We start from the raw sequence: 14,163 nt of genomic DNA on the forward strand, positions 1-14,163 counted from the left end.
ATTATGTCGTAATTACGAAACGACTCATTTATTTTAATTCCCAGCGAAATACAATTTACTCTACTACCGCACAATGTTACACAAAAAAAAGGTGAATATTAATTAATCACGACTAATCTTGCTAAGTTTTACTAGAGTTACCCACCGAACATTCAAAACAAACGTCAATTTCGAGCATCATTAATTTTACGAGGTACAAATAGGTTTTATCGCATTAATCGTTGCGTTAATGATTTTCTCAACTTATTCTAATAGGTTTCACACAGGAAATCAACAAATTTGTACGCATCGCATTTAAAAGTTGCATAAATAAGTGTAGAAAAGCAACAGCTGGTTTAATTTACTTGTTTACCGCCAATTGGAAACCAATTAAACTTACTCTATTGATTTTATGCTGCAGAATAATTAATTAACTCGGAAATTGTTGAAATTTTTGAGTTAACGACATTCATTAATCGCTCCGGCTGCTTAATTAGCATATCACTTGATAGTTAATTGCAAATCGCTCCACCTATTTGTTGTTTTATGTTATACCTAATGCAATCACATTCCGATTGAAAAAGTTTTAATTTTTTGTTGAGTAGGTAAGGACGAAACAAGTCTAAACTCGTTTGAAATCATTTCAGGTTAGGGATAAATAAATACGTTACGGTAAGGTCCTACTTGAACGGGTTGAATTTAAATAATAACGAATGAAAATCAAGCGTATCTGAAGCACATGTATTTATATGTGAGCGAGATGTTTCAATTATCGTTTTGTTTGTCGGCTTCTTTCTTTTCGTCTGACGCAAACTGCAAAGGTTGATTGGACCACACACCGTGCTCGAATCGGGCACCGTGACTAACATGTGATGATAATCGTATTTTTATTTTATATAATATTTAATTTATGTTATAAATGTTTACCTTGGTTATGTGCGGTGAATAATTTTTCCTGATTTCTCATTTGGTCACTAGTAAAATCACACAAAACACTAAAACAACGCAGAGCACGTTAAAGAGTAATAAATTACAATATCACAAATGAAAACTTGAAACAAAAGTTTTTTCTTTAGTTTAGTAGAAAGTAGGTAAACCACATTTGAAAATAATGCGAAGCACGTGGTTCGTTTTGCGCGTCGATCACATTTGTGAAATTTTTCAATAAAACTTTTGAAAACTAAAATTTGTAGTTGTTGCAAAAGTGAATTAATGTAGCGTCACTAATTGTCCAGAAAACTAGCGCGCGCACGTTGTGAAAAAAGTTGTGCTTCAGCGTAGGGCACACGCGTGGTGTATGAATTTCCGCGAGGACCGGCAGTGGCAGCCGCACACAGCAGACATCACGACGGTACGGTACGCGCGCGACGAAAAAGCGGGCGATACGAGCGAAACACGCCGAGACGAGAGGCGACGCGCCGCAGACGGACAGCCGTTCGCATCGCACGCTCACCGGGCTCGCAGCGGATTGGCTCAGCGCGCCGCAAACCTACGAGAAATGGTGCCTCGCGCGCTCGCAACTCACGAACAACAAACGGCCGCGCGCTCACACACTGCACGCCGCGACTAGTGCTGCTGTCAGCGTTTCGAACATCACTATAAACACCGGCACGCACTCGCTTTTGCTGTCCTCGTCACGGTTTAGATCTCCCTTTGAAAACAGCACCCCATATCGACAATTGCAGCAGTAATATATACTTTTGCATTTTTATGATTGGTAAGCATACAGATTCAGATTAGCGAATATAAATTTTGATTTTAATGCTTTAGGTGCATGTGCACTTGACTTTATACTTGGCATCGTTGCGTTGTGATGATGAAATAAATTAATCAAAAGTGCTTCTAAGGTCTCCTCTCTAAATAAGCAATTTTCGTGTCTGGCAATTTAAAATGCACTCCAAGGTCGTGCGAATGCCAGCCCAGACCACTGACGAGGTGTACAAGTATCAATACCAAATTTCACATCAACTTATCTCATCTAACTTGTATTGCAACAAAATTACGACGTTTGTTTTATATATACGCAGAGATAAATTAATATGGTACAAGGAAATGTCGTGACTCCCAAATTGTATGCTTGCATGCAAGTATAGAGTAGGTATGAGTCCGATTCAAAGTCGTGTGTTTTGGTAAGTGTGGTACGGTTGTGTAATCTTGATTTTTATGGCATCACACTGCTTTACAGTTGTTATTACCATGTTAGAACAACGTGCCGCGCCGGGCGAACACGAATTTTCTCAACGCAAAAAATACAACCGTTTATAAATATGATCGGAGGAGGAAAGAGCCTGCAAGGCTGGAACCATTTTGGAAACACGTTGAAACACATCCGAAAACGTTTTAATTATTTATAATTATGTTATCTATTTTTACAGGCGTATATAGTGTTCTCATTCCACCAGCGGCCGCTCTCTTTGCCGAAAAAAGTCGCCGTCATTGTTTGGCTTTTGCTACGACCTGATAGCGGCTTCCTTCTCGACCGGCGGACAGTCAGATCGTACACGATATAAATTTTGGGTCCGTACCCGGTGCCCCCATAGACCATGGGCGCTCGTAAATCAGAAATGGCTGACACAATTTCGAAAACTCAATTAATAATATAAAAGCCTGCCATGGTCCGGTCTTGCATCTACGTCGCCTTTCGCTGGCCGATGTGCCAATGCTTGAGACTTTCGGTTCACTTTTCGATATTCAATAGAATCGAATACACTCCTACCGCAGTCCTACCCTCGAGCCTCGTCGGCTACCGCTGTGTACGAGGCCAGCCCACGCAAAGAAAAACGTATTTCGGTGTTTGGTCATGTTTGGATGCTGTAATTGAATCTAATGCCAGCAGCAAAAAGCAGCGCACACCCAATCGCTGTTGCGATATCGGCGTTTAATATTTGCCAGCCCCAGAGTGTCAAAAGCAAGCAGTCTGAAATGGCTGAACCTTCGTGTGCCCGTGCAGAAGGGGGTGGTGTATGTGCAGCGAAGCGCGCGGACCCATTGTTGCGAGACCTTGCACGCTTTGATAGTTGATACAATGACCGGAGTGATTAATGACCTAATCCCCGCGCGGCATTCACAATGAGCGCGCACGCAGCCGGGGTGCCGCCTTCGCGCGCATTCCGGATATTAGGAATCCGCGTTCGGCGTCCTTCGCCTCCTTTAATCATCGCGCGCGCGGGAAATTCAAGACGAGCGCGCTTTAGCGTCCCCTCATCGATACCAAACAAACCATAGCGCCGCAAGGGCACAGGGTATCCAATCAGAAACAATCTTGAATTTCTATTATTAGTTCCTAAGCTGCGTGCTTCCTTGCGGGCCATTTACTTATTAAGCGGCGGATCACTGACAGCGAAATCCTTCTTACTTGAGTCATACCCGCGCGCACAGAGCAAAGATCAAAGTCTGGCCCATTCTCTGATTAAAGGAGCTAGTAATTTCTTGAACCGCGCGAGTTGTGCCCCGCGCCACAATTTATGAGCGGCAATTTGTAACGTTGCAGCTCGCGCAGTTATTGATTAGCATATACGAGTATTGTTTGCCCGAATAGCCTTCGAACCCTTCCAACCATCTTTTCACGTCTTCATCCATCGCAGGCAGTGTGAAAAAAGTTAATATGAAATATGTTTAAATCCTGATGCGGCAGCTCGTCTTCTACCTCATCGACCTTGGCGTGGACACAGCGTCTATACATAATACGCTCATGTCCGTCTGGCGCGATTTATCAAAAATATCAAAATGCATAGCAGATATATACAGCATGTTAAAAATCAGATTTATTTCTGAGCTACAATAGAATTTAATTTTGACATAAGGGTTACCAGCAGGTACACCTTCTAGAAAGGTAAAGAAAAATTTAGACCGTACGGGGTTATAATTAAGATGCCTACATTGTAAATGTCGAAAAGTGGGTTCGCTCCACACTAGGCGCTGGTTGGTCGACCAGGTTTCACAACCACTATTAGTTACCTTGTTATATATCTACAGTGTTAGGTTTTGACCATTCCGGTTAGCTTTGTTCACATTATGATGGATATGAAACGCGTGAAAAATCGGAACGACTTGGAACAAATGTCTCAATATACTCTGAGGATTCAGTGGAATAAAGGGTGGGCACCAGTTCAAGTGCACAAGAAGCGGCTAAAGTTATACAATGCAAAGGGTTGGTCGCCGCAATGCCCCTGGTTTAACGACGAGCGTAAATGGTGCTAAATATATTCATCGATTGGTGAGTAGTCGAGCTCGCAAACAAGGCTGTTGCAGTGCTGGCAGAAGCGCATAATGGTAGCACTCGTAGTAGTATGGTAGTACCCGTGTATGAAATATTGTGGTCGGATGGTATGAGGTGCGGAATGGAATGCATGGTGCGAGTGGTATGCGACTAATATTATGCGTGTTACAAGTTCTCGCCTCTCGCTTTCAGCTACGGGTTGTACATCCCCACAGTAGCGGTCCGTCCCTGAGCTTTCGCACAACGTCCCCGTCGAACGCCAGCTATGCAATCGGAATGCCATTAAAACGTTGCCGGTCGTGCTATAAATAAATACGCGCCCGCTGCTGCGATTGTCTAACTGTTTGTCGCAAAGGCGCTTATTGATTTTCCGGACGAGTTTTAAATTTCACCTTAACTTGGCGTTAAAACGTAGGATTTTTGCGCGTTTTGGCGGAAACTGATAAATGGCCGCTTGCCGATGACACCGATGAAATACGCCGAGGACGGCGGCGCAGCGTCGAGAGAGGGAGGCGGTTGGTGGAGCGCTTTTGACTGAGAGATTTCAATTAAAACCCATGTATGTGGAATAATACGGATAGCAAGGCGCTTGATTGCCTCTGATTTATGACGCATCTCGGGGTAGACTGGTTACGGCGCGCGCACGAATCAAAGACCCAAACGAAAATAACGAAAATTCACCAACAGATACGACCCGGCCGAAAAAAAGTATGAGTAATACTTTTCCCACTTTTTTGGGGTGAAAAAAAGATAAATACAATGGTCGCTAGTTGGTATCGATCCAATTGGAAATGGAATCCAATAAGATTAGGATGGACATTTTGACGCGCGCGAGCATTACCCGGCCATGCCGTTGACTGTGGGAGTACACTCACGCGCTGCAAAGCAAACCGGACTTTGAGGGATTAAGGGTGGAGGGTCTTGACAGCACGTCAAGTTATCAGACATTCGGGTTGGAGCCGCAATGAGACCGCCATAACTGAAGCCCGAAACGCAGGAGATTAGCCAACAGACCAAACCCACTACCACCACCCCTGAAAAGCACATTTAAACATTCTTCGCTTCTCTCATACCCAGTAACTAGTAACAATAAATCTTTCCATCAAACATCTTCGGATAGTATTGAATTGATAACAATGAATGAATTAGTTTCGCTACCTGTGGTAAAATTTGCTCACGCAACAAGCCATTCAAAGTTTTCTTCCTGCCATTGAACTCATTTTTTTAGCATGTTTCCTTGTTCCCCTTCAAAAGGTTTGCTTTATAAATACCACAATTCCGGGCTACAGCATAAATCATTCTCAATCAGGTTCTAATTGTCAAAACTTTAGAATACAACTTTTGGGAGCCAAAAATAACGAACGAAAGAATTTGTAATTATCAGATGTGTTACGACCATTCTGACTTGGTGCTCCCCGACCGGAGATACATTTCTATTTTGATTTGCAAGCTCACTTCTGGAGGGTTCCGGCGATAAGTAAATAGAAGAAAGTAGCAGCAGAAGCGAAGATGATTCATGTGGTGTTTATCCGATTTCGTGGCGGCTAATATTACCATTTGGTCCCTCCTCCTCTTTCTGGCGCGCATGTTGCGTTCCGGTCGCATGACTCTGTTGACTTGTGATTTGGTGTGGTCGCCAGAAACGAAAGAAGCGACGAAAAAGGCTTCTTGTAAATACGTGTAGGTACTAGATGTATCGGAGAGTACTGTCACATAAATTAGTTTAAATTTACGGGTTCCATTCCAAGGTAGAAGAGAAGGTAAAGAATTCCCGGATAGGAAAAATTTTGTCAAAGTTCAATGAGTATGTTAAAAGATGCTAGGCATTTTTATGCACACATTGCGTAATGCAGTATGCAGAATGCAAGACTTAATAAAATCGAGAGTTCAGCACCGTTCTGCTTGATACCACTGACCCAGTATACCAGATACCAGTTAGCAGTTAACTGCGTTTATGGCCGTTTGCCGCTTATCGTCGGCGCGGCGCATTCTACGAGGTTTATAGAGTGTTCGGCGTACGCTTGTAGAATGTTCAGTGAGTTCAGTCGCAAACGGGCTCCCGGCTCTCCATTCATTGCAATAAATACTCCTCGCGAGCTGTGTGGCTCCAGACCACAAGAGGAGCATGCACCACTCTACGCTTATTTCTCTCATCTCCCTTGCGTACATCTGTTCGCCATGTTCGCAATTCTTGTCTACTGATCTTTTCGCATATGCGACCAACACCGAATCTCAGAAAGGCGGGAGGTGACACCTTTGCATCTTTTACATTTTAAGCGGTAACAGCAGTGGTTAATTTATGGTCGCACGAGTAGCTATCAAGATGACGAATGAATGAATGAAATTTGGCCTTTTCGCCTTCGTGAGTTATTTCTGGTCCAAAGCTAAATGAAGTTTATTAAGTTTATAAATTTGTAATAGGCTTCGCGGTGCCGTGTTAAATTCGTTTGGCATCGAGACAAAACAATTATTTCTCGTGACGCTCGAGTGGCATAAATAAAACTGTGAACTAAAACTAAATCTACGTCTCAAAGAACTGAGTAATCGAGATGGTTGACGTCCAGAATTTTTTTGACTTACATTTCTCCATGTAAATTATCGGAGTTTTGTTTTGGAGCTATTGACTCACCTGAAACAATAGAAATAAAAATTTATTAATAAATATTTCAAATTGTTATGCTTAAATTAAGGCTTTTGTGAGTGTGTTGGGATCAAAATTTTCTTAGGCTTTAGTATCAAGTTGTTTTCGGTAGGCCTGCTCCGATATATTGCAAAACAGTGGGATTATTTTTAATCCCCGAAAAATTCTTATTAACTTTCACCCGCGAGGAGGGCGCTCCAGTGCGTTCTCGCTCTACCTCCGGCATCCTGGAAGGCGAATTCAGCTCGTCTTCTAATGCGCCTAATGCAACGCGTGTCTCTTTAATCTATCGCCGTCCTCGTCGATCGCATTCGGGTGCGTTCTCATCTCGCTGGCGGAGAGACAGGATTAAATCCCCCCGGCCTCGATTCTGATCCGTCGTACCGAACGTAAGTTGCTCGCCGCCGCCGCGCCGTGTTTCGCTTTCGTCGTCGACGTCGTCTCGCTCGCTCCGCCACAAAAAGAGCCCTCCGAACGCAGAAACCCCGCCGCCTGCTCCCGTTGCTCTCCCTCCGGCTGGTTGGGATGATGCTTTTGGATGCTGCGCTTCTCTCACTCAATGTGCCCGAGCTGTCGGGATGCCGCGGAACCATAGCAACGGAGTGCTCTCCGCTAGCCTGTCTCCTGTCCCTTGATTTATGGCGATGGAAAATGCGAGAAATGAAGAGCGGCACTGGCAGACAGCGGCCTCGCTTATACCCACACCATGTTATAACACCGAAGCCGAAGCGTTTCATCCGCGCCCAGCGCACACATCGAAACAAACGGAACGAACCAACGCAGCACCACACACCGCCAGATGAACGAAAACTTCGTTCGCCTCGTTCTTTTTGATATGTTCGCCCCGTTTTCTGCTCTGGTCCCCTCGAAACGAAAAATATCATTTTCGGCCGAGCGAGCGCGCACGACCATCGCTCCGAAACTCAGGAATAAGCGCTTTTTTCCCGCTTTTTTCTCCTGCCATTGTATCATTCGCGCTTTGGACCGTCGAAATGAAAACCCAGGCACAGAGAAAAAAAATCAACCATTACACTGATTGCTTTTATTCTTCGCTTGAGGGCTCATAAGGTTGAAAACAAGGCACAACGCGTTTTCCCCTCAGTAAAAAAAACACGTGGCAAAAATGTTTTACTTAGTTAAATGACTCAGAAATGATTTCCAACAAGGCGCCCGAGGGTGTTTCAATGTTTTCAATACGCGCAAATCAGTATCAACTACATAAAACCGTATTTTTTCCATTTCAGAACGTTTTTAAAATTGTATCGAAAGCATTAGGTCGCGCATTGTAAAATTAGCAACGCGCGGCCTCCGAAACCGGCGCGCGCCGATAAATCATCCGGCAGTCGATGGCGGACGTTCCGACGATAGAAAATTTTCAACGCAAGCGCCCGACAACAGATGCCATTTCATTTCGGCGGGTGGTGTGTGCGCGCGCTATCGATATCCATATCCGGCCCCGGCCATGACACATGAAACATGCGATTGGTTAAATCGTCAAACAATGATGCACGGGCGCTGATCGGAACCCAGGCGCAGATATATATTCGATACGCAGTCAATATAATCAATCGCAAACGGAAGGCAGACCTACCTACCTCCACGAATCCCACCCATTTGTAATGCGTGCACCCGGAACAAATGCCCAAACACGCACTTTCAATAGCGCCGATGATATGCTATCATGGAAACTTGAAAAAAACGCACAGCCGGCGTATCACTATCAATGCTGAAACGTGTTGGATGTGTATGTTCCTATTGGCGTGGGTTCGAGCAGGGAGATAACCGATAACCGTTCGTCGGCTCATCGATCGATGATTTATTGCGCGGACGGGTTGCAACGGCTAACGGATAACGTGTCCAGGCGTCGACCCATCGTCGCCACGTTTTAATAGCGTATAATAATCTGACTATGAACGAATTTTAAATTTTAGTAACCATAAAAGTGCAAGGTATGAAAAATTTGATCAATTGCTAAATAATAGTTTGTCCCCTATTCAAATAACCCAACTTTGGGTCCATATGCAGAACATAGATACTGATTCTGTGGTCGCAACTAAATAAAATGATATCGCTCACCCTCTGTGTGGGTTTTGGGACTTCCATGCGTGCGCATATACAAATCTGAGCCGCGGGTCGACGCTAATGGCATCGGAATGATATGGGCACATGGCATGTTCGTGGCGTTGACGTCGGTCGGTTATGCTGGTCGGGTAAACAGCGCGACTCGCGACACAAAAGGGTTTTCTGTGTCGGCGTGTCGCGTGGATTTTCCCGGGCATGGGCATGCATATACACACCCGTCGGTTACGCGTCGCGTATGATTTGTGAGCGTACTTTTCGCCAAACACGTCCGCCGCTTATGCAGCCCGGCGGCGACAAACATACGAAAACTGCGGGCGCGCGCAAAACCAAAAAGAAAAACTTGCGACGCGTCAAACTTTTAACACGCTCTCTCTGTGGTGCAGACTCCTCCATACACATGCACATGCTCTTCGGAAATTGTTAAAAACACACAACTGACGTGTGTGGATCTTGTTTGTTTGCTGGCAACTAGACGCTTAGGAAACTGTTTCCCGGAATTGTTCGCACAGAATTAATCGAGATGCGTATTTAACTTTGTGAATTATGCCGCCGCGCGTCGGACCAACAGCTTTCTCTTTTCCATTACGCTCACATTAAACAGAATTACGGCATAGAGGATGGTTGGGCCCTTTTGTTCACTGTTCGCACCGGCGTTACAATTTACTTACAAAACGACCTGACTTTTGACTCGGCGCGTCCTGTTTAGTATTCGCCCTGACAAAATTCCACTTTCTACATCTTTAGGCTTTATTTCTACGCAAAATCCAAAAAAATTCCATTGTTACTTGTTACAGTTTTGCGTAAGCTTTCTATTATGACAAAATGTCGAAAATTTTCTATTCACTATTTGAGTTTGCCCTAAATTTCCTTCTTTTGGGTTCTTACAGGTATGCAAAGTGAAAGTCTTCCTTGCTCGGGATGACAATGAAGAATTGTGCGTGGCGTTGAAGCGTCGTCGACTATCGACGTTTTTGATTTACGACTTGAATGACTTTAGGGACAAAAGCGCCGAGTCTGTATTTTTAAGTTCACGTACTTGCCGGTGCGCACATTGCCGTTTTCTGATATTGCATTATCCGTGATTATCATTCCATTATGTATTTACATAACATTAACGGCGATGGAATAAATATAATTATGTAGTAATAACATACTATAAACGAGTCATAAATCATTCGGATCTTGCCATGTGCAAGTGCGCATGCTGCAAGCAAGAAACTCAACAAAATGTAAACTTGAACTTAAACAAACCAAAGCATGTTTGCTCAAAACCATTGTATCCAAAATACAAGCTGTAGTAATAGAATAAATTAGTGTGTGGATCGTCATCAATAATTCTAATCACACTGATTTTTCAAGAATCTGTTTGGAATGGTGTTAGTTTTTTTTCTGAACTTCCTGGTGGGTAACAAAATTGCCCACAAGAGAGAAATCGAAAGCTAAGCACGGGTTTCTTCCTCCAAGCTCCTCGCTATTGCTCCATAACTCTCCTCGGCGGAAAGCGAGCAACTGGCATTCCACGTGGTGACCAAATCCAACCCAATCATGATGCCCATAATCCGTCACATAAATACCACAAATGGTCGCAATCAATTTCAACCTCACCCACGCCGCACAAAAAATGGTTGTTCACCTCACCAGCTCAGCAACTCGTCAGGAGTGCAAACAGCGCGACGACACAACGCAGACGAATGACAACAATTTAAAGTGGCTTGGCACAGTCCAAGCGTCCCGTGTGACACAAAAGTTTTCGGAAAGTGCAATTCGCGCTCGTTAATCATCATCTCGGGGCAGCGCTGTACGTTGGAATATTTAATTAAAGCACGACGGATTCATGTGAAGATTTACGACTTTTTGAAGGCCACACATAACTCACCAGCTAGCCCATATTAAAATTTTGATTCGTTGATAGTAGATATCTGTTTTTTGACCTTGTATATAACATGTGTGTGACGAACTCACCCAAATGCGTTGCGCTGGTTAGGTATGTTATTATCTTCTTCGGTATACACCAACTGAATTTAAACAACAGTCACAAACTAAAACAAACACACGAAATTGAAGCGTTCAGCGCACCATCGCGCTGAATGTTGCTCGCGGGCTGATGGAAACGAACGCACACGCACACCGCGCAAATAAACAAACGCGCACTGGATTATTCAATCCCCGTGCAGATGATCATAGTCCCATCAGAGTCGCGTTGATCGAACGCGTGAATGGACCCGTGCGCGTTCATCACCGCTCGCGATCGTCCACGGCCGCGAACCAAGACGCTAACGAAAACACAAACCGTTTTATTCTGCTCTTCATAACGTGCGCGTGTTAAGAGATTAGAAAAATAGTGAATCTAGCAGATGGTGAATAGTGTCAGCGGAACGACGGTGCGTCGTAGAATCATTGTCAGAGTATGTGAATAGTGAATTGTGATTGAATTTAGGCGAATTTCGAGGACGTCGTGCTTGCTTTTTATTGCAGGCGTGAATGTCATGGACGTGGCGTCGCCGCGCGAGACCGTAATGTTACTGGAGAAGCTGAACGCGCCGCGATGGACCGCGAGTTCGCCGACGCCGAATGCCGAGCCTGTGTTGGTGCGGGCGCGCGTGTAATCCGGCACTTGTGTTTGGAGGCGCCGCGACGCTCGTGCTCATGCGTCTCTCGCGCACGCCGCGCCGACCGCCCTCTCCCTCGACAACAAAAGGCCGAACGAGCTACCGAAAACTGTCGCTTCCATATTCCACGTACTGGGACAGCCCTCACAATCGAGCTATTTTCATTAAAAAGAATTTAAAGAAAAATTAAAAAAAAAATTTTTACGATATAAAATTTCGTTAAAGGTGTTCAACGAAGAAAAATAAGAAGGTGCTAAAGAATGCGTATTGGAATTTAATGTGGCGCTTTTACATAAGAAATTTAGATCCGAAAGCACCTAAAACTGTCAGCATCGATCGTAAAGCTTTCAACTTCGGTTTCGTTTCAGCTCCCCCGAATACTGAAAGCGCACATCCTCCGCCAACACCGCCCGTAGTAGTATTTTCAACGCGTTCGAACTGAATCATTACACTTGATATCCGAGCTCTTTAACCAATGTAACATTGAATCATCTCGCGCATATAAATATCCGAAACGCTTCGAATTAATACCTTCGAGCGTTTATGTTGCTGTAGCAATTTTTCAACGAATTGTAAAAACATGCATTAATCAAGGCCGAAAATAAATTTACAGCGCACAGCTAAAAGCAATTCGAAAATTGCACTTTAACAAATTTAACGAATTTCCAAAGCATGAAATTAAACTTCGACGTGGCAAACTTTTGCACACAAGTTTACAAGTTTTCTTTTCGTAACTTTGCGCGCGCGCGGGCGCAACTTTCTTGGCCCATGCACATTGTTATACTGTTTTGTTTTTCTTGTTAGGTTACGAGTTCTTTTCGCTTCCGTGCGCTGCCGAACGGCGGACAAGACAAAACGGACGTCGCCGACGAAACAAGCAAGATATACGTGTATAATTAAGTTGTTACGAGTTCGTTTCGACGATTCGACGACGACGGCGGCACCGACGAAAGGAAGACGACGGGATTCGTCCGTTCGGTTATTTTTAAATAACTACCCGCGCCAACCCCCGGTTCGCGGGACGGAAACAATAAATTTCGAAATTTCTTTGTGCCAGTCCGATTGCGCTCGCCCACGAGCGACGCGCTACACTTCGAAATTAAGTTCTTGTTTTTTTTTCTCTACGCAAGACAATATATATAATTATTTAGTGCGTTTTCCTGTTATTCCAAAGTTTTGCCATCGGTATTGTTATGTAATCAAGCAGTTATAATGCGGAAGCGTCCGATTGGCAAGCACATGTCAATAATTACAAGTAAATTGTAAGTTTCTGAATACGACGCGTCTCTTAATATCCTGTTTGTGCCGCTGCTTAAATTTGTGTATTTAATAGACCGTGAAATGGTTTTATTTACACTCAAATTGATGTCTATAATTTCCTGCGTCTTTTATACGACGAATATACTGATGCCCACCACCTACTTTCCTAATCCACTCTTGCTTTCCTTTCCTTTGCTTAGAAGCAAAATGGTTGACAACACGACATCCAATTCCAGCGCTTTTGTAATTTATAAAGAAGCTCAGCTCGCGCCCAGCGGCAGAACAGAACGAATTACCTAATGCACTCGCAGAGTCGCACTTGCGCCTTTTGGCGAAGTGTTGAACTGCTGCAATGATTAAAATAAGACCGGCGTAGAGCGAAAAACGGAAATAAGGAAAGTTCAGATGCGTGAAATTAGCATTCGCTTTGCATGCGCTTTGCATACGTCTCCATCTTGCGCAACAACAGTAAAATATAAACAACAGAATAGATTTTTTTCTTGTAAACGCGTTGCAAAATCTAGGAAAACCATGACTGTGACACGTTGTGTACCTCTCCGCATTGTGCACGTATGCTTCACCTGCATTCTGACATCATGAATTATACACGAAGTTTAAGCTCGTGAGGTAAATCGAATGCAAGTGCGCGCAAATGCGGGCACGAAGCGCGATTGAAACGCACTCGAAAGCGCCGCTATGAATGACGAATGAATAAAACCGCACGCCGCAGAAAATCCAGCCCATGTATGCGCGTAAAGTCGATGCCGACGTGCAAAAAGACGACAACCACGGCTGCTCGCCACAGTATTTGCAGTCTTCATACATTGCGACTGCGGCCGCAACTGTCGAAGGCGTGTTACAACGGTTTGTCTAACCGACGCGATATCTCTATTAATCATTTAAGTTTCGATTTATTTCCATTTACGACCGCGCTGTGTTCAACTGATGACTTAATTATGAAACAAATTGCTACCAGCTGAATTATTTGAGTCAACACTGACAAATTGTTAAGAATTCACGGGCGTAAAACCGACTTTTGCAACACTCGGGCGTCAAAAAACTTTTAACCACCACAGGTAATACACCAGTTGTTGTTTGTAGTTAATCTGAAAGAGATGTATTAATCCGAACTCTTCGCGTGTCTGAGCCAGAAAACGAAAATTTATGACCACACGGCGTTGGAGTGAATCGACCGACGGATCATGAAATGTACAGTAACCAAATAAAACCAAGATTGCTGCTTGTTGGCAGACGCAAAAAACACGCGAAATTTTCTAACATTTTTGGCAACCTTCTATCCGCCTAAACTTGAGGCTTCTAAATTATCTAAATTTAAATCTGTTGAAGATGCGATGAGAAACGAGCTCAAGGCA

At 44.0% G+C, this 14,163-nt stretch overlaps 1 protein-coding gene across 4 annotated transcripts in view; it reads right to left on the reverse strand.

Annotated features, from left to right (window-relative positions):
* LOC135790575 (homeotic protein antennapedia-like) overlaps nt 1-14,163 on the reverse strand; it is a 70,740-nt gene that overhangs the window by 16,122 nt on the left and 40,455 nt on the right. Inside the window, exon 1 of one of the 4 annotated variants that reach the window (XM_065300820.1) lies at nt 10,884-11,491. The exons of 2 other annotated variants lie outside the window; for them this stretch is intronic. The gene's annotated coding sequence lies outside the window, so the exon portion shown is untranslated. Of the gene's footprint in view, nt 1-906; nt 1,410-10,883; nt 11,492-14,163 lie in introns of those variants that run through there. One more of the 4 variants, XM_065300821.1, reaches the window with a different exon arrangement.

Source organism: Atheta coriaria, unplaced genomic scaffold (genome assembly GCF_025399875.1).
Source record: "Atheta coriaria isolate IRGN ID8LTWV9N9 unplaced genomic scaffold, Caltech_Dcor_3.1 hic_scaffold_4_pilon, whole genome shotgun sequence".
Classification (NCBI taxonomy): Eukaryota; Metazoa; Arthropoda; class Insecta; order Coleoptera; family Staphylinidae; genus Dalotia; species Dalotia coriaria.